The sequence below is a fragment of the Cuculus canorus genome, chromosome 18 (genome assembly GCF_017976375.1).
Source record: "Cuculus canorus isolate bCucCan1 chromosome 18, bCucCan1.pri, whole genome shotgun sequence".
Lineage (NCBI taxonomy): Eukaryota > Metazoa > Chordata > Aves > Cuculiformes > Cuculidae > Cuculus > Cuculus canorus.
Window position 1 is genome coordinate 2,211,255 of NC_071418.1, and position 24,630 is coordinate 2,235,884.

Here is a 24,630-nt window from a genome sequence, read left to right on the forward strand (position 1 = left end):
TTTTTGTCAATGATGAACCACTAGAGGCTTTTAAAGTTGCAATAATGCAAGGGACACGGAAAGCGAAAAGGATAGAAGTGCCTCGACTTACAATGGTAATGAGTACGACAGTTTGCTGGAGTAGCTGTAAATCAAATGTACTGTAGCTATAAAAAGCCCATAAGACATTTGGATGTGATCCTGGACTGCTTCTGCAATACAGAAGCTGTGCATACAAATGAGAAGCCATCCATATTGTGTTATGGGGAGGACTGTATTACTGAAATGAGAAAGATGATAATAGGAAGTTGGTTTTGGAAAACTACTGAAGCTGAGCTTCATCGTGTCAGTGCCAATGTAGGGCAATTACATTTGGGACAACATCAATATTGGTTAAATAGAGGAAATGCAATAAGGAAGGAATATGTGATCGTTAGGAGTATAAATTAAATTCTGCAGATTAGAAGACTGTATATTTTAACTTCATTTTAGCCCGATTTTTCCTTCTCTCTCTATTTATTTCACTCTATGCTTTATTACTTTTATTCTGTTTTTTCTTTTTCATGGTCTGGCTAATGCTTATGACACCTTTATCCTGCATACTGAGCTTAATAGTATTTTTTAAACAAAGAAAGCTCTTGGAGTAGACATTCAAAAATCAATGTACTGTGTATAACACAGGGCTGAAAATGCAGGAAGATGGACAGTGCTGAGACTGAAAGGGTTGCTACAAGCTCACCTGAAAACAAGTTGATTCACGAAAAATATTCCTGTAGATTAAGGCAACGGACTGGGTCTCAGAGGACCTACATTCAGTTCGTGACCTTGTCATCCTTTTATTCTCCACCTGCAAAAGCAGGAATACCTTCCTTCCTCTCCCTCAATTCCTACGTATGCCTTCTCTTTCTAAATCTTTAGTATTTTTTAAGTAGGTTCTGTTTTTCCCAGTGCAGAGCACCTTGTTGGCCTTTTGATTGCATTTAGGTTCCAGGGGTTAATATTATGGTTTGGATTATTGGGATAGCATTTAGCATTGGCACTTGCTAGGGTATATGAATGGATTTTCCCACCTGAGCATTATGTTAGCGGCTGGAACGGCTGAGGCTGGGACTGCATATGTCTATTCTGCTCTGGGATGGATCTATCCTCCTTTGTGCCCCCCTCTCTAGCTCTCTGGGCTGGCTCTCTAGTGATGTGCCTCAGTTTCTCAGCAGTGCTGCGCTCTCCTGTGAGGTGAGTTTAGGTGTTTAAGTGTTTTGTTGTAGGTGCTTTGAGTAAGCTTTCAATTTTCTTCTGGCCCTTTAACAAACCAAACAAAAAAAATCCATTTAAAGAAGGAAACACTAAGAAAAAGGTAGAAGTTTAAATGTTATAGATTAAACATCCATAGATCACTTCAGAGCCAAGTGGTGAGAAATCACATGGATTTGTAATTCCTGTTGGAGAAGTCCAGGAAGAAATCAACACATGCAGCCTCAGAGAGGACAAGTAGAAAAAACGTTGGCTTGGTAGTTTTCATCTAGCTTTGTTGTAAGTTTGTGATGATCCTTCTGAAGTGCCTTAGCCAAGAGAATGGCCTTCGTTGTATTAAGCTGCACGAATACACCTGGGGCGGACAAAGATGAAAAACAGTGTTAAAAGGTGCTGTAGCAGAGAGGACGCTATAGCCATTGAGCCTCGCTGCCTCCAGAGGCTGTGGCTGCTGCTTTGGTGGATGCAGAAATGCATCAGCTGCGCGGGCTTTCCCTGCAGGCTGGTCCAGGATGTCATAAGGGATGGTCCCCAGAAGCTGGGAGTTCATTTATTATCAGTTACTGCCAGTCTTTGAACGGAGGATGGGCAGTAGTACTGGTTACCATCGGCACAAGGCTGACGGTTGGGTGTCCTGCAGCAACAAACTGCTCTGGAGACCATCAGTGATTGCAGACGGCTCACGCTTGGGTCAGAGGGCAGATTTGTAACACAAACGCGTGGGCGGTTTACCATAAACCAGCAGAGCTAAAAGGGGATAACTGTGAAAGAACAAGTGTAGCCTTTCACCATCTTCAGACCTTTCGGCCGCAGGAAGAGCAGAGCTCCAGGAGGGAGGATAGGATGGCAGATAGAATTATTTTCCCTGCACTTTCCCTTGGTTTGGCTCCTGCCAGGAAGATTTGCTGTCTAGAAGAACTGCTCCATTAAACCTCTGTGCTAGAAGGCCATTAAGCACTAAGTTTATCCTCATTGCATCTTTGTACTGCTGAGACAAATGGCTGGAGGCTACAATCCTCTTTTGTTCCCCTCAGTGCTTCTTCCTACAGCAGGCAATAATCATCCAGAGTTTTGGTGAGTCTTGACGTACAATGGTCATACAACGGTCATTTTCTTACCTTGGGAAACTTGTGTTTAAATCAATCTGTTCATAAACCAGTGGTGATCTATCGATCATTCGGGATCAAGATTTGTGTGAGCAAATGAGTTCATGCGCAAATGCAGTATTGACCACAATGCCTGTTGGCTGTAGGTACCCTTCAGCCAGTGTGGGCATTACTTCTTTTTACTGCACCTGCTAACCTATTAGTGTTCCAACACACGTAAGGTTATATTCCATTGTCTTTTACCCTGATCTGATTTTAAAAGTTGCGTAGAAGTGGAAATTCCCACTATCCATCCCGAAATCCATCCAGCCCTAGCTGATTATTTTTTCAACACGTGCAAATAACTGAAACAGCCAACAACGCTGTGTTACAATTGAATGTTCGCTTCATAGATTGGTATGTCAAAAAGTAATTGTTGGAATGTGTTCTTGTTATATCAGGTAATGTGAGTCTAATTTGATTTAACCATTCAGCCTCCCTTTTCCTGAAATGCTGACTTTGGAATCTTTTTAACTTCTCACATTTGGAAAATGCCAGTAGACAAAAACTTGCACTTTAGAGGGGAACATGTGAAAATATCAGGTGTAATATGTAGGTGATAAATCTGCCAGGCTCTTTAACAGCTTTATTGATTTTTGTCTGGTGATATTTCTGTCAGGAAGAGACATCTAATCCAACTTAAAGTGGTGTTACGTATAGCCCTAGCAAAAATAATCAGAGGCTCCTTATCTGCAATAAGTATATTTATGTACTATGCTCTGCAGTTTGGGTACCGTTCTCTTCATTATGTTGGAGTGCTGAAATACCACTCTGTTCCCCAGAGGCTGAGTGAATGTTATCGGTATGTTTATTTGCTCTTTCCATTTACGATGCACCCACTGTGATTAATGGGAGCCACATGCATTAACCCCCACAAATCACTAATTCCCAGATGAGTGGAACATCCCAGAACGAACATCAGAGAGCCAGGTCCCTCTCGTATGCTTATTTTATAGACATTCCCATTGATTTTCTTGCATGTGGCGGAGATGAGAAAGCTGAGATCTAGCCCAGAAGCATCCCAGGGTTTGGTAAACTCCCCAAATTGTCATGACCTTTCAAGAGTCCTCCTCCAGCTTTCTCGTAACTTTTTTATATTGGCTCCAATTTGTTGGGGCTGGCAGGTAACGACAAGAGTTTTCTTCTATGCTTTGTTCTTCTGTAGTGCTGGTTGGTTTACTCTTCCATCGCATGCTGTTTGAGCCCAACGGGTGCAAAGCAAATGCCACCAGTGAACAAGAGCGTGTTGCAGATCATCTTTTCCTTGTCAACTCAGTCAGTGATGGCAGAGACGCAGGGAACAACGGAGCTGAGTGCCTGTGGGGCAGTGTGGTGGTACAGCTCAGGATCTCCTTAGACTTCATGTTGGGTAAACAGGTGGAGTTGATTTCTGGTAACCAATATAATGGTAATATCAAGTTCATAAGTTCCAGTCTATGGAAGTGTCTACCACACTTTTTTTTTTGCTTATTATTAGTTGGAAGCAGCCAATTGGCTCTAACAATCAAGCAAGCCATAATTTGGTTTATTGTATCCAACATTTGGTTTCTTCCATCTGGGTTTTGTCTAACAGAAAATATAGGCTTATCTTTTTCTTTCAAATTCCACTGACATTATTTACTATTTGAAATAGCGTTGGTCTCCTGGGCCTCCTTATTTTCCTACTAGAGCTGATTGGCAAGGATGGATACCTGTCATGACTTAACAGACACATCAAAATAAATTGAAATGGGAACTTTGCCAGTTGTCAGTAACAGAAGCTATTGAACAGAGTCACTCTTAAGCAGTTAAAAAAAATTCAAAGGAAAAAGAAAGCTCTTATGTGCGAGAGTTCCTAAACCAGTGTTATTAAAAACTGTTGAAGCTTTGTGCTTCTTGCTGTCACTTCTGAAGAGGCGCAGAATGAAAGCTGACGTGGTCTCGGCAGTGGAGATGGATACACGCAGAGGGACTGGAGCCAGTGTGGTGTGTGCTGGGGTGGTGGACGCCCGCACCCACGTGTCTGCTGTGGTCAGGACGGTGCCTGCTGCATCCTCATGTCTTAGAAAGGTGCAGTCTGGAGGAATCGGTATGTGAGCAAAAATAATTAGAGTAATTAAAGGAGTGGCGATAGAGCTGCTTTGAAGGAAATTTGAAGATGGACATTGCTTTGCCATTCTAAATATAAATAAATAACTAGGGGAGAATCTTTTGGGCACTTACCCATACACTTTTTATCACTGAGGGGCTGTGTAGGTGTTAAGTTTGCAATGGGGAATGAGGAGTTTGTAATGAGGAGAAACAAAAATAGTGTTAGGAATATCAGATTACTGTATATCTCCAGAAGCTGAAATATTGTGAGCAAGTACGAGTAATGAGTCCAGATCCTGAAGAAAATGGCAAGTGTACAATAAGGAGGGAAATCTAGAATCTCAGCAGGGAAAATTGAGAAAGAAGGGAAAAAGAAAGGTAGTGCTTATCCTAGATAATAAGCCATTTAGGGGTAAAAGTATAGAATCATTCTTCAGAAAGACTTGTTACTCATAGGAATGCTATAAAAGTAAACATTAATATAACTGATACACATAGACAGGGAGCAAATATCCACTCCAAAAAATGTTAATCTGCTTTTTGCATGTCCTCTTCTGCAGTGAGCTGAATGTCAATAAAAACTGGAACGTGAATCTGGGCAAAACATGAGTGAAGGGAACAGTGCAATGTGTTTATTCAGTTTATTTGATACCTTCTAATGACGGTGGATGGTTCTCCCTGAGATTCTGTTGGTAAAGCAAAGGAAATGCCAAGATTATTTTGTATAAGTGACTCGCAGCTTTCGATTCACAACCCTTATCCTCCTCTCTAATGCGTGCAGGACACAGTGAGCTGCTCATCGCTTAAACCTTTGATAGCAAAGCTGAGGGCATTTCTGAGGCAGGCGCTTTCAGTCAAAACTCACTGTGCTTTATGTAAAATCCCTGGGTGAATTTCAAGACATCACATTAAATGTTTATCAAAGATGATCTGCCACTACAGTACTTGTGTGGTCCCTGGCACTGTAGAAGTGGCTCCTGTGGTGTTTTATCTTTACAAGCCTGTGAAGAAGGGAAGCGTTATCAGCTCCTTTTTTATTGATGAAGGGCCTGCGATATCCCTTGAGCTTCCCTGAAATGCTCAATCTGCAATTGAATCTGATTATTGCAATGCCCAGCAGTGCAATGCTTAATGTAATGCTCGGCTCTGGACTCTTTGACACCTGATTCCTCTTGGCAGGGTGGAGGGAGGTCCCTTGGGATGGTCTTCAGCATGTGGGAAGAACTTGGCATCTTGAGGTGGGACTGCTGAGCTGTGCGCCTGAAATCTGACTCGGAGGTGGAATGCAAATATCCTGCCGATAGCAGAGAAAGATGGAGCGTTCTGAGAGGAAAGGAACCTCTGTTTTGCCCAATACGCGGGTAAATACCCTGTTTCAAAATGTGAAGCAAGGTTTTGGATGTACGCTAGCTGTTGGCAGACCTGGGGATGTTTTGGCTGATAAACAGAGCCCTCTTCCGTTAGCTGGCACTAGGACAGGAGAGCGTCTCTTCTCTGTGCACCATCAATTAGGTGGAAACATATATTCACAAACGCTGAGAAGTCATCCATCATCGGGCAATGATGTGCGTATACCTTAATGCGTGGCAGTAGTTCTATTATTTATCCATTAGGCTCCTCGAAGAATCTAACCCTTTCCCTCAGTATTCAAAGACAATATTTTTGGTCTTACTGTTTGTTTTGCAAGAAGCTCATACTGTGCCTATCCCTTTTATAAATCTGAATTGTTAATGTGAACATTTGAGCTCATTATAACTCTGAAATGTTTCCTTTGTTACCAGTAACTGACAAACCTACGCACACTGCTCAAAAAAACAGCAACTGCTATTTCTAGGATTGTATTTTATTCACTGCTGTGCACAACAATATGCTCTTGCCTTCGCTAATGAAGTTTTTCTTTAATGAACACAATTAGAGCTAGGCAAACAATGCAAAAGTATTTTCCATGAATATTCATCCAAAGTCTCAAATGAATTCTCTTCGGTTATGTTTGCACCCATTCATTTTCATTTTTTAGTGAAATTTTCCAAGATTCAATCTTTGCTTAAGTAATGAGAGGGGAAATTAAGTTTCAGCTCAAGGGTTACCCTTCTAATGTTGTCGAACCTGTTATTTCCTGTCAGTGCTTGCATTTCTGGAAGAGTATCTGGGCAGGGAAGTAGAACTAGACGAGAAATGTGAGTCTGGCCTCTGTAGCAATTTTGGAGGTGAGACCCAGGCAAAATAGAGCCCAAAGCAGGAGTTTCTGAAGCAGAAGAGAGAGTGGAAGAGGTAGACACAACTGGTTACTCCAAATGGGGGGACAGCAGCTGCTGAGGATGGGGCTTCTGTAGAGGTGGTGAGGTTTTCTGTTGGGTTTGGGTGTTTTCTTGTCTTTTAAGAGCCAGTTCAAGAACTTTAAGTACTGTCAATGCTGAACCCAACCACTGCACACGTGCACGCAGTACATTGAGCAGCGGTACTTCAGATTGCGGTGTTTAAAAAGCAAACTGAAATAGACTGCCAAACTTCTGGAAAATGCCCCTGAATAATTCCAGACGGTGAAGAGAAAGCTGAAGGGTTAATGATCTGGTTTCAGATGTTTTCCTGAAGAGAAGAGCAGCCGAAATTATATCGACTATAAACTCTTCACTAAATACTAATTGCATTTAGCAGTGTGGAAGAGCACAGAGCCCCTGCCGAGGGTTGCAGTGGGTTGTGGAACCTTTCATGTGTGCGCTGCTGGTGCAGACATCTCCTCTGGGAGCATCCAAAGTCTCAGATCGTGTCAAGGCTGCTTGGTGGTCCACGTGAAGCCTCCAGTCAGTCTGCAGCGGGTGAGGATCTGTCTGTATCAGGGAAGAGGCAACTGCTATGGCTGCTGTTAGTGCTCAGATTCTAAAGGAATCCCCAAATTAGGCATATGTTTCCCAGAAATTACAGGAGTAGTTCTTTTTTCTCTTCTCATTCCCTTCCCCAAAGCACAAATCACAGGTTCAATGTTAGATTTCCATGGAATTTCAGTGGAGAAATTGGATTTCCTTTGAATTCTTCCTCTTTAATTTCTCCAGAACTTTCCGGTTCCTAAAGTTTATCGTAGGCTGCTCAGACGATTCCTGATCAGGAGGAGGTGAAATACCCTTCAAGCCTGTATTGTAGAATTTCAGTGGACAGATTGGAAAAGGGATAGATACGGTTTTTGAAGTTAGGAAAAGAGGCTTCCTGGGCTGTTTCTGTAGCATGTTGCATAAAGACAAAAAAGCCCCAAACTATCAAACATTTTCAAGGCAAGTTGTCACTGATTGATGTTCGAATCAATTCCATTTTTTGGAGCTTGAGAGTTTGGCATAGGGAAGAACAGTGAGAGATAAATGTGAAGACCTCGCCATAAATACAGAGAGCTGTTATCTTGAGGGCTTTAGGAATTAAAACTTAAATCCACCCAGGTGATGTATAAGCCAGGAGTGTAAAAGCAGATTAATATGCATTTCATATAGAGATCTCCTTCAAGATCATTTCAAGTTATAAACCATTTGTGGTTTTCGTTCCTACGTGGTTTCTTCCAGTCCTCAATTTCAAAGAGGTACCGTCAACAATACATGCTTTCCAAGGGCCTCTTCCAAATGCTTTTCTAGGGTTTGGGATGAATACTTGGAATTAGATTCACTTGGAGTCAAATACTGAGTATTTACATCATTTATATCTTCTTTATCTTTTCTCGTAAGGTATCATGTAAGGATTTTGTCCCAGTCAGCCTTTCACCTCGCATGATCTCGTTGTCGGAGGGCTGATATCGAAGCCTGTTGTCGAGGCAGTACAGTAATAAACAGCGGGAAAGCCAGAAGTGGTTGGCAGAATGCACTTGAGCAGAAAGGGTTTTCCTTGAGATTTTATTTGAAATAAAAGCTCCAGCAAAGCCATTGCTAGATCAGCAGCTGCTCTGAATTATGTTCCAGGAAAAATGACTTTTTCAAGAGTCCTTGTTGCCATAATGGAAAATCTTTTAAGACAGATGCATATAGGCTGTCTTTCATAAGGGAAATATGTATTTGACTTCAGCAAACTCCGAGCGTTTCTGTTGTGTTAATTACAAGAACAAAAGGGCAGGATCATGGGTGCACTACTAACACTCTGCTCCAACAGAGTACCTAACACGAAGCGTGACCATCATTATCTGGGAGATACAATTGTGTGTCGGTGTGCTTTGCTGTAGCAGGGGCTGAGGCTGATGATGACAGGCGCTATTGAAAAGCTTCTCTTTCCCCTTTCCAGCAGAGAGGATTTAGAGTGTTGCTTCTGTGAATTAGCATTTCTGCCTTCTTTTGTCACTGATGCATCGTGCTGGCTGCTTTGTTTTGAAAGGAAGAATAATCAACCAGCCTGGCATAGTGACGGCTCTTCCACAAATTATCAACAACCGGTTTCCTGTCTTTGACATACAGCACCAAAATATTCAAGGCATTTGTAACTAATTACTGTTTTGTTTTGGGTTTTTTTTTTAACCATTGTAGTTTGTGTACATGTAAATCATCGTTTGTGTATTTTTCTTTGTAATCAATGAGCATCCCTTGTTATAGGTGTTAATAAAGCTCCGGGCTTATTGTTGGAGCAATATGAATGATAAATAACATTCAAATACAGAAGGATAATACTGTACTACTGTGCACTCAAACCAACAGCTAAATATCACGTCCGAAAGGCCAGCTAAATCCTTCCATTTAGATTATTTCTCCCCTTCATGTGGAAGGACTTGTAGCAACAGGAAGGTCAGGAGTTGCATTCCTTTCACTCCTCCAGCAGGTAGATAATACACCAACCTGACTGATATCAACACTTCTCGGATGTTTCTTGGCAGCTCATGGGCTTTGTGCATATGTTATTACTGCAGGTTTAGGATTTGGGGGGTTTGAGCTGAATGAATCAATTTGCATTTTCATGCAAATCAAATCAACTTTACAGGATTTGGAAGCAGGTAGTTGAGCCGGAGCTGGGTTAGAGCTATTAGTTGAGCAAAGAGTGGTTGCAATTCTTGTCACACAGGAGACATCCTCTGTCCCTTGGTGCCCCCTTCTGTCCTCTTCCTTCCTAGTTGAGATTTGCTGTGGGAGCCCAGTGTTTCTGAAAGATGTACTGTAGGGACAGAGATGGTGAGAATTTACTCACTGCTCAGTATTTTCTCCTTTATGTCTTCTCCTAACAGTGCTCTGAATTTTCCAACTTTTGTATTCCACATAATCTAAATTTTGGTGCTGCTTAGTTGTGTTTGGTAGAGCCTCCAAAACTCTTTGAATTGACAGTTATTTTAATGCCATGAATCCTTTTTTAATGAATCTCATCACCTTTTACTTTTACTCACCACTTATCTGCCCTCCCCTGTTAATGGCTAAGAAAGCAACTAAATACAGAGACCTGTAAAATGATGGCCAGTTTGCAGCAATAGGTGATTTTTTTCCTTTAACACTAAAAGTAGTGATTTCTATAGGAGTTCTGTCCAGAGATGGGTGAATTCTGCTCTCTTTATTTTTAACTGGATTTTAAATCCAATTATCCTTTTTTATTTCTCCTCACTCTGTTTTGTATTTTGCCTGTCTAATGTTTTAGCAAATGAATGTATTGGTCAGCCACAGTTTTCTTGCGCTTGTAGTGTATCCAACCTCCTAATCATTTCTTACAGCAGCTCAGGGTTTATTCCAAGTCACACCTTTCTCAGACACCCATCTTTCATTCTTTTTCTTCTCTTTTTCCCCAGTCGAACTCCTTTTCACGCTGAGGCTGTAGGTTACAGCATGATTTAAAAAATAACTATCTGAAGCAGTAAGCTCTAAGTGAGTGTTAAAAATAGGCAAGTTTATGGTTTCATTTTTGAATTCAAGCTCAAGCATCTGCACTGGGTGCTGCACTGCTGCTAGACTGGAATTAACAGTGTGTCCTCCTGTACTTAAATATTTAAACACTTTAAAATATGTTCAGACATTTTTTCTAAAAGTAACAAACTTAATTTTTCCAAGTCTGATCTTTTAGGAGTTGGAAGCGCATAGTCGAGGACGGTAAGTTGTCAGTCTAGTCACAACAGTGCCCGTTTTAATGTCTGGGTAAAGGCTGAAACCAAAGCCAAATATAAATTGATGAACAATTCCGGTAAGAAGCCATGCTGGGAGTCTGTGAGCTGCCCCTGGATGATGCACAAAACACAACTTGGCTGCAGACAGTTCCCCTTCTTTCCCAGCCACCTTCTGACAGGTTTGTGCAGTTATTAGGGCGTATTTCTCCAAATTCTGTTAGCTCACCCCTGTACCCCCATGTATTGTTCTTTATTAATCATTGTAGGTCTGTGAATAAGTATCAGGATGGCAGGGATGCTATAAAGGCACCCTAATTAGCCATTAGCGTTCACACATTTCATTTGTTTGTAGTTTTACCTCCAGTGTCAAAAACCACAGACAAGGTTCTTCAGGATGAAGTAGTTCTGAGCATTTACTAAGGGTCACACTTTCCTATTCTGCCCCCAGAATGAAACTACTTTCAGACTCTCTAATTAACACAGACATTTACTGGAAGGACTGTTTCATAAAATTCATATTAAGTCACTGGAAGATGCTGCAAACAACTCAAGCAGTCTGCCAACAAAAAGCATTTTTCTTCCAGCTAATTATTTTTTAATGATACTATTAGTAATTGGAACTCGCTGTACACAGCATCCTCCAGATGAAGATCTCTGCAAGTTTTACACAATAGTGATGTGAAGCCTCAAAACATGTTTAAGATCAGGGTGAGTGGGTTTCTCTTTTAGCCACTTCCTACACGAATCACACCCAGACCAGCGCTCTGCTCCCAACTCAAACTCCATCAGAGCCCCAAGATTGACATCGAAGGTCGCACGTCTTCATGCCCTGATCAATGTTCGCTGCTTTATCTCATCATTCGGCCTTGTTTTGCCCCCAAGGTTGTGTTTGTCATGGTCTCCCAAGCACTTTGATCCACCAGTTTATTCCTGTGTCCTTCACCTATGGAAGAAGTGGCTGTTGGAGATCTCTCTGCTGCAGCTCCAGCCACTTCCACCAGGATTCAGCAACTGCAGATAGGGAAGGAAATCTTTGCGTGTAGGCTGCCAATGATTAATGTATACTGCTTCACCCAGAAACAAACAAGAAGCAAATGAATCATGATTTTGCAAATCGTTAAGCTGCTGAAAGAATAAAATGAAACATAAGCAGCGTAATGTGCTCTCAAACTGCCCGCTGCTGAGAGGTGCAGTGCGGGAAGTTAAGAGGCTGTTGCCCCTTCAATGTAAAATAAGCTGTTCTTTTGTTCCCATCCAGTTCTTGGAATTTAAGTTTGTACTTTTTTAGCAATATTTTGTTTAGTCAGGCAAAGATGTATTCTTCACTTCCATTTTCAAGAGATTTTCAGTGTGTGAATCAGTGCACGCAAGAACCAATTATTACTCTTCTTTGCTCTGTGATCAACTTAGGAAAAAACATGTGCCTCCTTTAATTTTCATTAACAGCTGAACCGTCCCATGTTCCTAAATGGAACAAGACCTAGTGAGTGTGCTTCTTGTCTCTCTCTCTCTCCTGTTTTATTTTTAATGTCACTTGAATGCTGTAGACACCTCAGTGGGTAGTCAGGAAATCCTTAATTAGAAAATCTACCTAATTGGGACATCTAGGGAACTGAATTAAGCCTAGTGGTATTTAATTATATTGCTTAGGGAAGGTTCAGTTTCTCTTACCTACACTTCCATCAACAGTGCGTTTAGGAAACTCTTCTCAAAATACTGCTTAGCTGGGACAAACGCTCTTTATCACAGTGAGGGAATGCTGCTCATGGGTCTTCTTCAGAGCTGCCAGAGGAGCTTCTTCAGTGGTGTCCTAAAAGGTTACTAAACTGGACTTGACCAAGGGAGAATTCACCGCTGTTCAGCGTGCCCGGAGCAGGGTGATGCATCCCATCAGTTCTCACAGTAGCTGAGACCGGAGCGTTGCATGGGCTGCGGTAACTCTGGGGTTTAGCAATACCCCAGCAGCACTAAAACAACTTTATTGCATAGGCTGACTTCTTGGTTTTTAATGCAGTTCCTCGCCAACTAAAGCTGTGTGGAGCATATCATAGTCCTGCTTGATCCGAGCTTTAAATAGGATCGGAAGGTATATCTCTCCTCAATACGTAAACTTGTATTCAAATCCATGCCTCGGCATTTTTCAAGGTTGTTGATTATGTCACAGTGTGATAGCACGCTATTGGAATGGGAAGCGAGGAGGAGGGAAAAGCTTAGATGTATCGCTTCTGACACTAAAGCCACACGTGCGACAGTGAAAAATGAGAATTCGGGCATCGGCGCCTCTGCTAGAATTAATTTGTGGTTCACGGTGTGAACTCTTGATGTGTGATGACCATGTATTTATGTTAAATACATGCCATTGCAATAGAACAGTCCTGCCGTTAACGAGGCCCGCTTTCAAATGAAAGCATCAGACTTGCAAATCAAGCAGTTTGTTGTTAATTGTTGCATTTTAATGTCTCTTCTAATAAAAGATATTGTCTCTCTTTGCATAATTCAAGACTTAAAGTGGTGAACTAGAATGCCTGGAATATCTGCCAGCATTATGACTTGTTTTTAAGGATATGGTGCTGGAATAGCTGAAACCGGAGAAATCCAAGCTCCCCTCAGATTATCATACACAAGAATATTACTGGTGGAAATGTTATTTCTTCAATGAGATGTATGTATTTCAAACAAACTTTCTTTGAATAAGCCTTGTGCCATCCCCGATTTCTTGGTTTCCCAGCCTGCCTCCAGAAAATAACTCTTTTAATGTGTCCAGTATTTTACAATATTTAATTAATTCACGTTCTCTTAGTCTTTAAGGGCAAGCTCTTTGGTCATTTTTGGCTAAAAACCCAAAGTTTTAAAAAGTTAGTGTTTACAAAATCAAATACCAATGACTTGATATTTCTGGTGTCATTATTTGCACTGGACCTCCCGTTGCTTTTCCTCTCCCAAATGAGAAAGAGCTGTGTTATACAAAAATCAAACACTGCAGCCTACGGCAGGTGCATATGAATTAGAAGGCAGAAAAGGCTGGTTATACACAAAAGTGAAGCCAATTAATCTGTTCCACTTTCTGGTGCAGAGTAACTCAGAAAAGTTCATAGCATCGTAGCAATTTTTCAATTAAGAGTAAGAATTACTTCTCTGTTTAAACAGGCACTATTGGTACACGGCTGGTATAATTATCAACATATCTGGCATGAATAATTTAACCAATGTAATGTCTCGATTTCAGCCTTCCAGTAACAATACTTTTATTCCTTATAGGTCAGGCTTTTTTAGTGCTTCATCTACCGAACAGATAATACTCCTCAGTTTGAAGATGTCCAACTACACTGAGTGCTAAATCTCATGTTCTGACCTATGACAGCCTCAGCCCTGCAGCTCAGGAGATGTGCGAAGGTAGATGTATACAGACTTTAGAGTTGGCAACTGCTAAGCCACCCACAGGAGCTTCCAGGCAGAGGTGATGCTGCTTCCCCACATAGGACTCAAAACATTCTGTAGCGATGTTCACATAAGCGTTACCCATGCGTTAAAACCTCCTTTCCACCTCCATCTCACGCGTCCTCTGTAAATCTGTTCCTGGCCCTTTATGTGGTTTTGGAGGTAATTGATAGAAGCAGCCTAAACCAGTATAAACTCAATAGAAGCTGGCACACAGCTAACCGAAGAGCAGGTTGCGCTGCAATGAATTCCATTTCTCGCTGACTTAAAACTTGCACAACTGCTGAGCACAAACAAAGCTGGAAGTCGAACTTGGGTCTGCGCCATTCCATTCCAAGCGGCTCCCTGCGAGCACAGCCTGCCTATGGCAAGACATTCAGGTGGATTTTTCATGGGAATTGTCCCATTGATAGTAAGGGCTGTGTCCTGTCATCGTGAGGTTAGAGAAGCAGCTTCAAGTCCGTTCAGCAGTGGGCAAATAAGGTAGGCGGGCAGCCAGCGTGGTCCATCCATCTTTAACCAGAAAACCACGGTTCCCATAATATCTGAGTGAAACTCTTAGCCAAGCTCAGTGCTTTGTGCTTCCTGAGGTAATGTCAAGCAATCCAACTTTTAATCCCTTTGCTCTGGTTTTCAAAATCAGCACTTAACGCCAGTTTCAGACATGAGCAATTGCAGCGGTTTCTTTGGACGTTGTCGTATCAGGAGGCAAAGTCCTGGAGCGAAGGGGTTGGGAGACGGGGGAACAGCAGGGTTCAAACCTCAGCCCAGGCTCCCCGGGAGCTGCGGCAGCTTCTGCCGCTGCAGTAAAGCTTCCTGACAATCAAAGAGCAGAAAGGCAGAATGGATTTGACTAATTGCATCCTTGCTTATGCACAAGCGCTGCATAATAGATATTTACAAATCGGGCTGCTTTTCAGACATCAACACAATTTTATGTTTGGAAGATGGAGTTCTGCTAATTTCGTTTTGCACTCCAAAATGAGAATGAATAAAATGAAATGAGGTTTGGTGCTGATTCTGTGCAAATCTTTCCACTGTAGATTGCTATAAACAAAATAAGTTTATGTATCCCCGTTCGTACTGCCTTCATGGATAAGATCTGAAACAGCTTTTCTACATTGGAGCTTGTAATGCTTGGGGAAACGTATTTTGTGGTGCTTTAACTCAAAGCACAGCAAAGAAAAGGGTTTGGTTGTGGAAGGTTTTGCCACTGCTGATTTTGGCCGTCTTAGTTGGGGAGGAAAAAACTTCAAATCTTTAGTTTTAGGTCTGGTTCTGTGAGCTATTTACTCTGTTCCTTTGGAAATGTGTCAGAATAAAGTTATAGTTTTGAGATATGCAATATTCTGCACTGGGTTAGGGGGGCAGAGCGAAGGGGTGAGTTGCAAAATATTAATTCTTCTGAAAAGAATTGTTTTAGTTTCACTTGATGTGTTGAAATAGGACATTTAACTTAATCAATAACTATGTATGAGTTCATAGGAGTGATACAAAGAGGAAGGATTTCTCTTTCCTGGGGTATTTCACATATTGTTTTGAAAGAAAAGAATTCAGTTTAAAAAGAATCCCATTTCTTCTTTGGTTTTCTTATCTGTACGTTGGGCTGGGAATGATGCATCTCACCTTCAGAAAGAATTGGATATCCTGACCCCGAGTAACACAGTGTACGTGGTATTGCTTGACTTTGTTTTGTTTTTATCCACAAGGATATTAGAAAAGAGCAGCTCTTAAATTAAGCCCTCAAGGCTACGTTTTCTTATTATTATTTTTAAACTATTTTTTAAAAAATTAAAAGACCCACTGCCCTGCAGCAAGTACATAAAAGCACTGGAAAACAGTTGAGTCAGTAGATGATCAGGACTGTTCCTTTTTTCTTTACATCTGCGCTTAGTGATGTGCAGGACTGAGGTGGGACTCGCAGGTGTGGGGGAGCCGAAACCTGTTTGGAGGGGAGGGGAGAGGAGGATGGGAACAGACGGGGCTTGTTGCCCTCTGGAAAACGCAGCATGCAGCTCCCAGAGTGGATTTCGAGACCTCCACACGCCATCGAGCTCATCCACCCAGGCTTGGCTGCTCTCCTTGTCCACACAGCCCTTCTCTCATTTGTGGTGGAGTGGTTTGATTGAAGCCTTAATTTGGCCATTGGGTTTGGTTTTTTGATAGAGAGGACCAAATCCTAGAGGACCGAGAGGGGAAAGAAACCCTGACTAACAAAAGAACCCCTCACAAAACAAATCATCAACAAAATGTGACACATTGATCTTCACTATTTGCTTAAATCTCCACTGGAGCTTCTTTGGTGAACCTGGTGACTTGTCATTCCTTTTTACTTTCTCTGTATGCTCAAAAATGAGGTTTAATTTGCACGAGTGGCTGTCGAAAGCACTTTGGCAGCTCTGTTGCAGACATCGTATTGTACAGGACAGGGACATTTTCTGAGACGTGAACATCATCTCCTCTCTTCTCTGTTTGTGGTCAGGTTCTTTCTCCTTTCTTCTTGGCTCCATCCTATCTCTTCAAATTTTGGTGACCCCATATCACACCATTTTTGCTCAGGAAATAACTTCTATTGAAGGCATAAGCAAGTCTTGGTGCTGCGGATTGCCCTTCCCCCTGTTATAGCGTGTGGATAACTCCCCTAGAACAGAAGCTGCTCATAAGCTGCGGCGGCAGAATGGGGTCCCGGAGTTTAAACCGGTGACTCAGTGCATTGTTATTTAAAAGGATTTTCTGTAGAGGGAAAAATGTTTCAAAAGTTTAATACTTTGTAGAGATAAACTGTTCCTTTTAAAGTCATTGTTGTCTTGTTCTGATACATCATCTCTGGAGAAATAATTCGAAACGCTTTTATGTCGGTCTCTGCTGCCTGCAAGTGAAATATTTAAAGCGGGCTGCGTGCTCTATTCTGAATTCAGAGTAGAGACTTTTGTCAGGTCAGGGCTCACATCTGACTTTTTCCCCCACTATTTTTGTCCTCTGTGTGTGTTTTTTTTTCTCTCAGATTATCCTGTATGTTATAGGAGGTGAGAGCAAACACAAAGTACCCTTTTGAGAGGAACAGAGCCAACCAGCGAGGGATGATTTAAAGTAACAACAGTGGTTCTGTGGGGAACTTGGCAGCTGTGTGGTGCACGTCTGTTCCTCTTCTCCTGCCCAGAGACAGTGCTGGTAATGTTAGGAGCACAGCGTCTCTGCTTCCTGGGATGCTGTGGTTAAAAAAACAAAACCAAAACAAACCAAAAGTGTTCCAAATGGAATCGAAGCAAAGAATCTCTAATCACCTATAAAATGAATTGAAATAATTCTTGATCCATAGCTGATGCTATAGAAGATATTGCTAAACTGAGCTACCTGAAACAAAAGAGAAATAGCTTGCTAAGAAGGGAACAAAGTATTTGAATCTTATCTAAACGCTCTTATTTACGTCCTGAAGTTCCCTTGAAAAGCTCCCCTGCTGGGGAAGTGCATTTCTAACAAAACAACTGAGAAGAACATTTCATTGACAATCCAGAAAGGATTTAAAATACATATATATATATATATATATATAGACACATGTGCATATACAGATCACAGTCTTGTTGCTGTGGCATGGAATTCAGCTGCAGATTTCCTCAGTTTAAAGGGAAAACCCCTTTCCTCAGAGCTGATCCTCAAGTCTGAACACTGTGGGATGCCTTCCGTGTTCTCCCACATCTGCTGCCCTTGGCTCTGAGCTGGTTGTGCTGATGGCTCCTCCTGTCCCTGAATAACCTGAAAAATACTGGGAAACAACAAGTTTATTAACTTGATTATTTGTTATTGCTGTCTTCTGTATCCCTCTGGGCTGCAATCTTGGATCTTGATAAGAAATCCTTTTTGTGAGTGTCGAGTGATCGAGTTGTTAATGCCACGAAGGTGGGTGCGTGCCAGGAACTGGCTGCGATTCTGAGCCTCGCCTCGAGGCAAAATGGATGGGAGAAAGTTTTGGGTTTTTTGGTGAATGGTTGTGGCAGGGGTTGAGATTAATGGTTTGCAGGTACATGAGCAGCTTTCCAGAGGGTTAAAAGAAGCAGAGGATGGGATCAGACCAAGCCCGAGGAGTAAAACCTTTATTGAGGATGTGCATCTTAGGACGCATGACACTTCAGGTCTTGCTTAAGGCTGGGCAAGTTTCCAGTGAATAATGGACACTTTGTCTTCATTTTTCAATGGCAGCGATTCCTGGCAACCACGGAACAAGGAAGACATCACTGCATTTTCAAACTGTGTTTTTGCAGATTGGAAACTGAAAGCTTTCACATTTGATTGGGACCTAAGAAGCACAGATGATGGTTTTTCTGGCCTTTTTGCAGTAGAAGCTTCCACACACGTTAAGCCTCTAAGGCTGCAGAGTTTCCCTTTATAAGCTAAATCACGTTTAAATTGTGGGGACATATAATAGCCCATGAAAATGCTAATGCTATTTTTCTGCTGTTTAAATGCCAGCCAGGAAAAGCTGAGCCAGAGATGTGTAGATCCCCACTGAGCAGCCCCGTGTCTTTTCCTTGCTTTTGGCAAAACACAACTTTCTTACTAATTTGCTGAGAAGAAAATCGCCTTAGGGCGAAAGCCCCAAACCGAGGACTTGAACTCATTCACGGGAATGATGCCATTTCAATTGCATGTAGCCCATAGTTAACAAACATAGCTATCGGCAAACTATCTTTTTGGGTTTCCTCAATGAAAATGAATCCTCTTTTGTAATAGAAGAATGTACGGGACTAGAAGATAATTGCAGAATGCTCCATAACTTCACATAGGAATGAATATAAATGGATCAGGCTTACAGAAGACTTGGAGCCACTAGTTTGGGGCTGCTAAACTAAAATTCATTGGGATGCACTCAACCGTGTCAGCTGGAAGTTTTGCACAAACTTCTGCACATTATTCTTTCATAAGGGTATGACTTCCCTGTCAAGCACAGAATACAAGTAGAAACCTCAATATTAGATACAGCAGGAGGTAACTTAAATGTTTAATGTGCCCTTTGCATTTCTATCAGTCACCTGTCGGCGGCTGCCGGCAGCATTCAGAGAGGGATCAGGCCATGGTATGGCAGGGTTTGATCGGCTCTGGGGGGGGTGTGTGGCCCGTGCATGTGTGTTTTGAACAAGTAGGATATTCCCAGCCTAAATGGTTGAAGAAAAAGCCTGGTCTCCCTTTCTATCCCCAAATACATAATTTTTTACAATCATAAGTTTGATAAAATCAGAAGTGGTTAAACTCTTTTTGCTACTTTTTAGGTTGGTTTTAATTTTTTTTTTCAAGCTATGTGCAAAGAATATGCATAAAACTAACCAAATAAAAGCTTTGGGAATTAAAAGATAGGAGGCTCATAATGACGCTGCGTTAAGATTCCTGTGATCCAAATTCTGTATTTCCATTTCTTCTTTTATACCAGTACTTTCTTTGATGATTGTTGTTTCCTGAAGCCTTGCAGTCAATGGACTCAATAGCTGTTAGCAGGATAGGAATAAAAGAGTGGAACACCACATCTGATTTTGTGTAATTAAAATGTCTTTTAAAAAATAGGAAGTAGTAGTTGTGCCTCACTCTTGCATAGCACTGCTGACTCGGGCCAATGTTTCTGTTGTATATTTGAAGGCGGCATATGTATATTTAACATGTTCCAATATTTGGTCTTTAGCATATATGGCTCAGCTGGATTACGTGACGTAACTCTCATGCGATGCATGGCTCCGCTCGAGCTCTCGTTGGATACTAATCCGTGCTGAAATTGGGTTAATAATGTATACAACTTTTTCTCTGAGTCATTCCTAAAAGTAACTCGGGCTGTTAGGAGGGTCAGCCTGCCTTGCTCTCTAAAACAGGCTTTCTCGGAAATAATGAGCTGACTCTGTTTGAGACTCATCCCGAATCCAGCCTCTGCTGTGCCGTGCTTGTGTCCAGCACCACGGCGCAGGGAAGGACATCCCCAAAGTGGCGTTTGCTTCAATGCCTGCTTGATTCAAAGGAGAGAGCTGTGCTGAGTGGGGAGGAGGGGAGCACACTATAAAAACACGATAGATGCCGTGGTAATTCCTGTTACTAAATCCAAATTGTCCAGGTGCTGCCCTAACGCGGCTGCATTAGCCCCTGAGCAGGGGATGGGACAACTGTGCTCTGGGGTTTTAAGCGTACAGTGCAATAAGCACAAAACCTCCTGTAAGTGTTTGAGGAGATGATGTTACTTGTTTCCTCCTGGCAACTCAGGCTCTGAAATGTCTGCTGCTTTTCTGCTTCCTCAGTGCAGCAGGACAAGGAAAGAGTGTTTTCCACTCAGGTACACAGGATCTGTCACGTTTTCCGTTACGGTGTCCTGTTCCTTGCACAGCGAGGCTAATGAGAGCAGCCGGTGCCAATTAAACATTGAGGTGCAGTCAGTGTAATGGGGGATGTGGGTCAGAATCGCCTCTGTTGTCATTTCCATCATGTCAAATTGTGAGCCTGGCATCTTGTGTGCCTTCCTCCGATGCTGAGTCAGAGCATTAGGATGAAGCTGATGGGACCTCCTCGAGCAGCTGTTTGGTGATTCTGTCTGGGAAGCACTCTCCTTGCAGGCAATATCGCACTCTGCTCAGCTTGTTAAATACATAGTGAGGGATTTTCAGGCTCGGGCTGGAAGAGGTTGGTAGTGTAGAGCTCTTTCCTGCAAAAAGAAGATTGTGCCCTCAGGGATTAAGACCCTTTCCAGATTTCCGTGGTAAAAAAGGGTTCTGGGTGTGCATTTCCCCACGGGCCATAGGGGCTGTCAGGCAGCATGGATAGTAGAGCGAAGCATCCTTCGTTAAGCAGAAAGAAGGGGGATTTAGATGAGGTCTCAAAAAGAAATTGTTTCCTGTGCGGGTGGGGAGGCCCTGGCCCAGGGTGCCCAGAGCAGTGGTGGTGCCGCGTCCCTGGAGGGGTTCCAGGCCAGGTTGGATGGGGCTTTGGAGCCCCTGATCCAGTGGGAGGTGTCCCTGCCCGTGGCAGGGGTGGGACTGGATGGGCTTGGAGGTCCCTTCCAGCCCAAACATTTTCGTGATTCTATTTTCCTATTTGTCTTTCTTATGCTCTTCAAAGAGAAGGGATAAGATATGAGCAGGAGACCTGTCTGTTCCTGTTGGTGATGTGATCTGCAGGCGAGTTCGTGCTGACGAGACTGAACTGTTGAATTCTCTAGGTATAGACAATTTCTGTGTCAATTACTATGCTCTTCCTCTGCCCATATGCCAAAGCAGTGGTCACACATCTGAAAAACAGATCTTCCTTGAACTTGGCCTGTAGAGAGGTTGTATCTAGTATATTCTCTTTACTCAAAGAAAACCCATTTAGGTGAACTCCAGGTCCCATACGAGCACCCACCCTTGCCCTCCAATTTGGGAGCTTTCTGGGAGAGTGGCGCTCATCAGTAAGAATGAATCCTACAAATCCAGTTCATCCTGTAACACTTCTTATTATCCAAGCAATATCACAGCACCAGGGTGCTGCACAGGGTGTGCAATTGAATTGGATCGTGTCCTTTTGCTGTTCTCACTGCGGTAATCAAGCCTCAAGTGACTCTGTGCATTTGCCAATATATGTGCTGCAAAACCACCCATATAACAGTGTTACGAGAAATACTCCTTTTTGTTACCAGTTACAATTTTTCGTGGTTACCAGCACATTCTTGCTGAAACTTGAAAATAAGTCTGTCAGAAATCACCAGCGTGGGCACTGCTGCTCTATCCTGCTCTATTTCCAGGTCCTCCTTGAATATTAACTGACTATTAAGTTGTTTAATAAGGTTGGTAATGTAAACATACCTTTTATTCCCCTGCAAACAGCCTTGAAAGAAGAAGTACGAGGCAGTAAGAATTAATAGGAAGGCAGTATCATATGTGCTAATTCCACTTATAACTGTTTCATTGAAAAAGATTAGGTTTTTTTATTTTGCGAGAAGGCCTGATATTTGGCAGAGTAATTAGTACACACTAGGCTGCCTGGATAAGTTTGGTTTAAATAGGATCTGACCTGAGGAGGTAGGAAAGTTGCACTGTGCAGAACCTGGTGTTTAAGAGCTTTTGGAGAAGTATGAAGCTAAAGGTGAAAAATTTCCATAAGGGATTGGAGGAGCACAGAGCAATGCCGAGTTTTCTTTGTCTAAGAGGGATTTTAAACAGAAACATACAAAAATAACAAAATCCCTCTCTTCATCCTTTTTCTTTGTCTCTGGTTTCAACAGTTGTGACTTTCCAGGTACCCTGGCTGCTCTGAGAATCTTTGAGCCTTAGTTCACTCTGAAATTCAACCCCAGATTGAATCTGTGTCCTTCCTCATAGGAAGGGAAGAAAAAAATGCATAAACATTAACCATGGCCTTAGGAAATGCCACTTGGGAATGATGTTTAAGAATTAATCTTTCAACAAGTAAGTGGCACTCGTTCTCAGGGACATAGAGGTAACCCTCCTGCAATCTCTCTGCCCGGTAAGCTATGTCTCTGCTTAATTTAATGTCACTGCTTAATCATCTCTCACTTTTATCTTTGAGCTTTCTGAGCCACCCCCACAGTAACAGATCCGAGTTCATCCCTAGGGATGTATGTGCAGTGGATTGAGCAGGTGATGTACCAAACACTCCCCTTTGCTGCTCAAGGTGGAGGGACTGGAGAGCTGTTTAAACCATGGAATGTTTATCCTCGTTTTCTTTGATGTGTGTTTTTTCCTTGTCTTTTTTGGGGGGGAAGGTGGGGTGGTTTGGTTTCCCCTAAACCAAACTGGTTGGTGCTGAGATGGGAGAAAGGGTGAGGAGCACAAGGGCAGCGGAGGGGAAGAGGAAAGCAGCGGCTTAAGAACTGAATCGGCTTACGCTGAGAAGAGCTGCACTTTTAACATATGTTTAACTACATGATCCGCTGTGGTGTAAAGATACCTGAGCTGGCTCTGAATGAACTGCCTTCCTCATTTCCTAAGTCCCAGATGCAGTATAGCGCCATTAGCATGGCAATACACCCAAACTAATGAGTTTGGGTAAAGCTGATGTTGCTATATTGCCTTCCCTTCTGGTGCGAGCTCATTTCCAGCCAGCTCAGATGTCTCTTAAGTGCTGTTTTGCGTGATACAGATAAACCCTAAATAGCCCAGGCAAGGCAAGCATGGAGTCCAGTAAGAGGCAGACGGATTTCTGTTTCCTGAGCCATCCCTCTGCTCTGCAGAGCAAGCCCGTTAACCTCTAATAGGGTATTTTGTACATAAGGTAGGTGTAAAGCTGTGTACAGCCATTGAACTGCTTGCTGTCTACCAAAGCTTTGGGAGGTTACAGATCTGAGCAGAAGGGAAAGGTTTCAGATAGGAAATTCTGAACCTGAAAGGAGAAATTTATCTCACTGCAGTATCTGTTTATTTTAGTTGGAGGTTTTTCTTTTTCTGTTCTTTCCTCTTCTCTTCCCCCACTCTCCCAAAACGCTTTCCAGATGTTGAGAGCATTGATTGTCGTTCCTTAACGAACTGGAATGCCTCAGGTACTCAGTGTTTCTCTAAGCTGTAAATCTGGGAAGCCCCTTTGGAAATAGCAGCTACAATGTGCTAACAATGACTGCATCACACAATACGTTGAAATGAAAAGGAGATCATTTCCTTGATCTCACTTCAGAAGACTGGCATGTCTCTTGGCAAAACTCGTTTGGCTGTTGCTACCTGTAATTAAAGACTGTATCATCGTGCATACAGGGCATGGTTGAGAGAAGGTCTCTGGGAGGCTGAATTAAAGTTGCACAGACAACCTTAATTTTGGTATTTCCTTGCCTTCAAATACTTGACCTGCGACCTTAATAATGTTCCCTTTTGTAAAACTATTTACGAGCAGTTTCTTGGGGGATTTGATTTTCCTGTTTAACCTTGAGCTGCCATCAAGTAACAGCTCAATCTTGGTCCCATTAAACACCAGTAGGGCTGGACCCACTTGTCACTTGGATTATTTACAAAGTACCAGCCGTCCTGTGACTGGACCCGTGATAATTTGAGATAGGCACTTGGCCCGTGGGTTTAACAGACGGTGAATATCAGAGGTCAGGAATGTTGGTTTCCATTTTTTGGTGCTGGTTTACTCAAACACCGTGTCCCCAATTTATTTTGTTCCTTTGATTTTTGGATCATGAAAGAGCACATTATTCCAAGACCATTGTAAGAGCTGGAGCTACCAGCTTCTTTCATTACAATGCGCTCCTCCTCTCAAATCTGGAAGCTCTTTTCCTCTATCCCCTTGTATCTGGCTTCATGCTTTAAATCTCCATCTGATCTGTTTATGATATTAGTGCAATCAGCCTCCTTCCTTCTTGGACTAATTAATTAGAATAGTCCTAATGACTTTCTCCTGGAAGCACAAAAATAGTTTCAGGTAGGTAGAAACATAGGAAAAAGAGATTTGAGATCAAGACATTCTTCTGCACTGTAATCATCATCTCATGTTCACCCATTTACAACGTATGTAGCGTTGTATATGTACTACGAGTAGTATGGCATTATAGCTCAATGTGGGAGCACCGGTGTTCTCAGGAGTGATGTATAGGAGTTAAAGGTGAAAATACGCCTGCAACACAGTCTCTCTATTGCCTGAAATCAGAGGTATTTATCTGTACCGTGTAGATCCCGTTTCCCATTTTCTGGTGGTGATTAGTCCAGTCCTGTCTTGATGTCTCATGGTGAGTACTGTTAATATCACACCAAT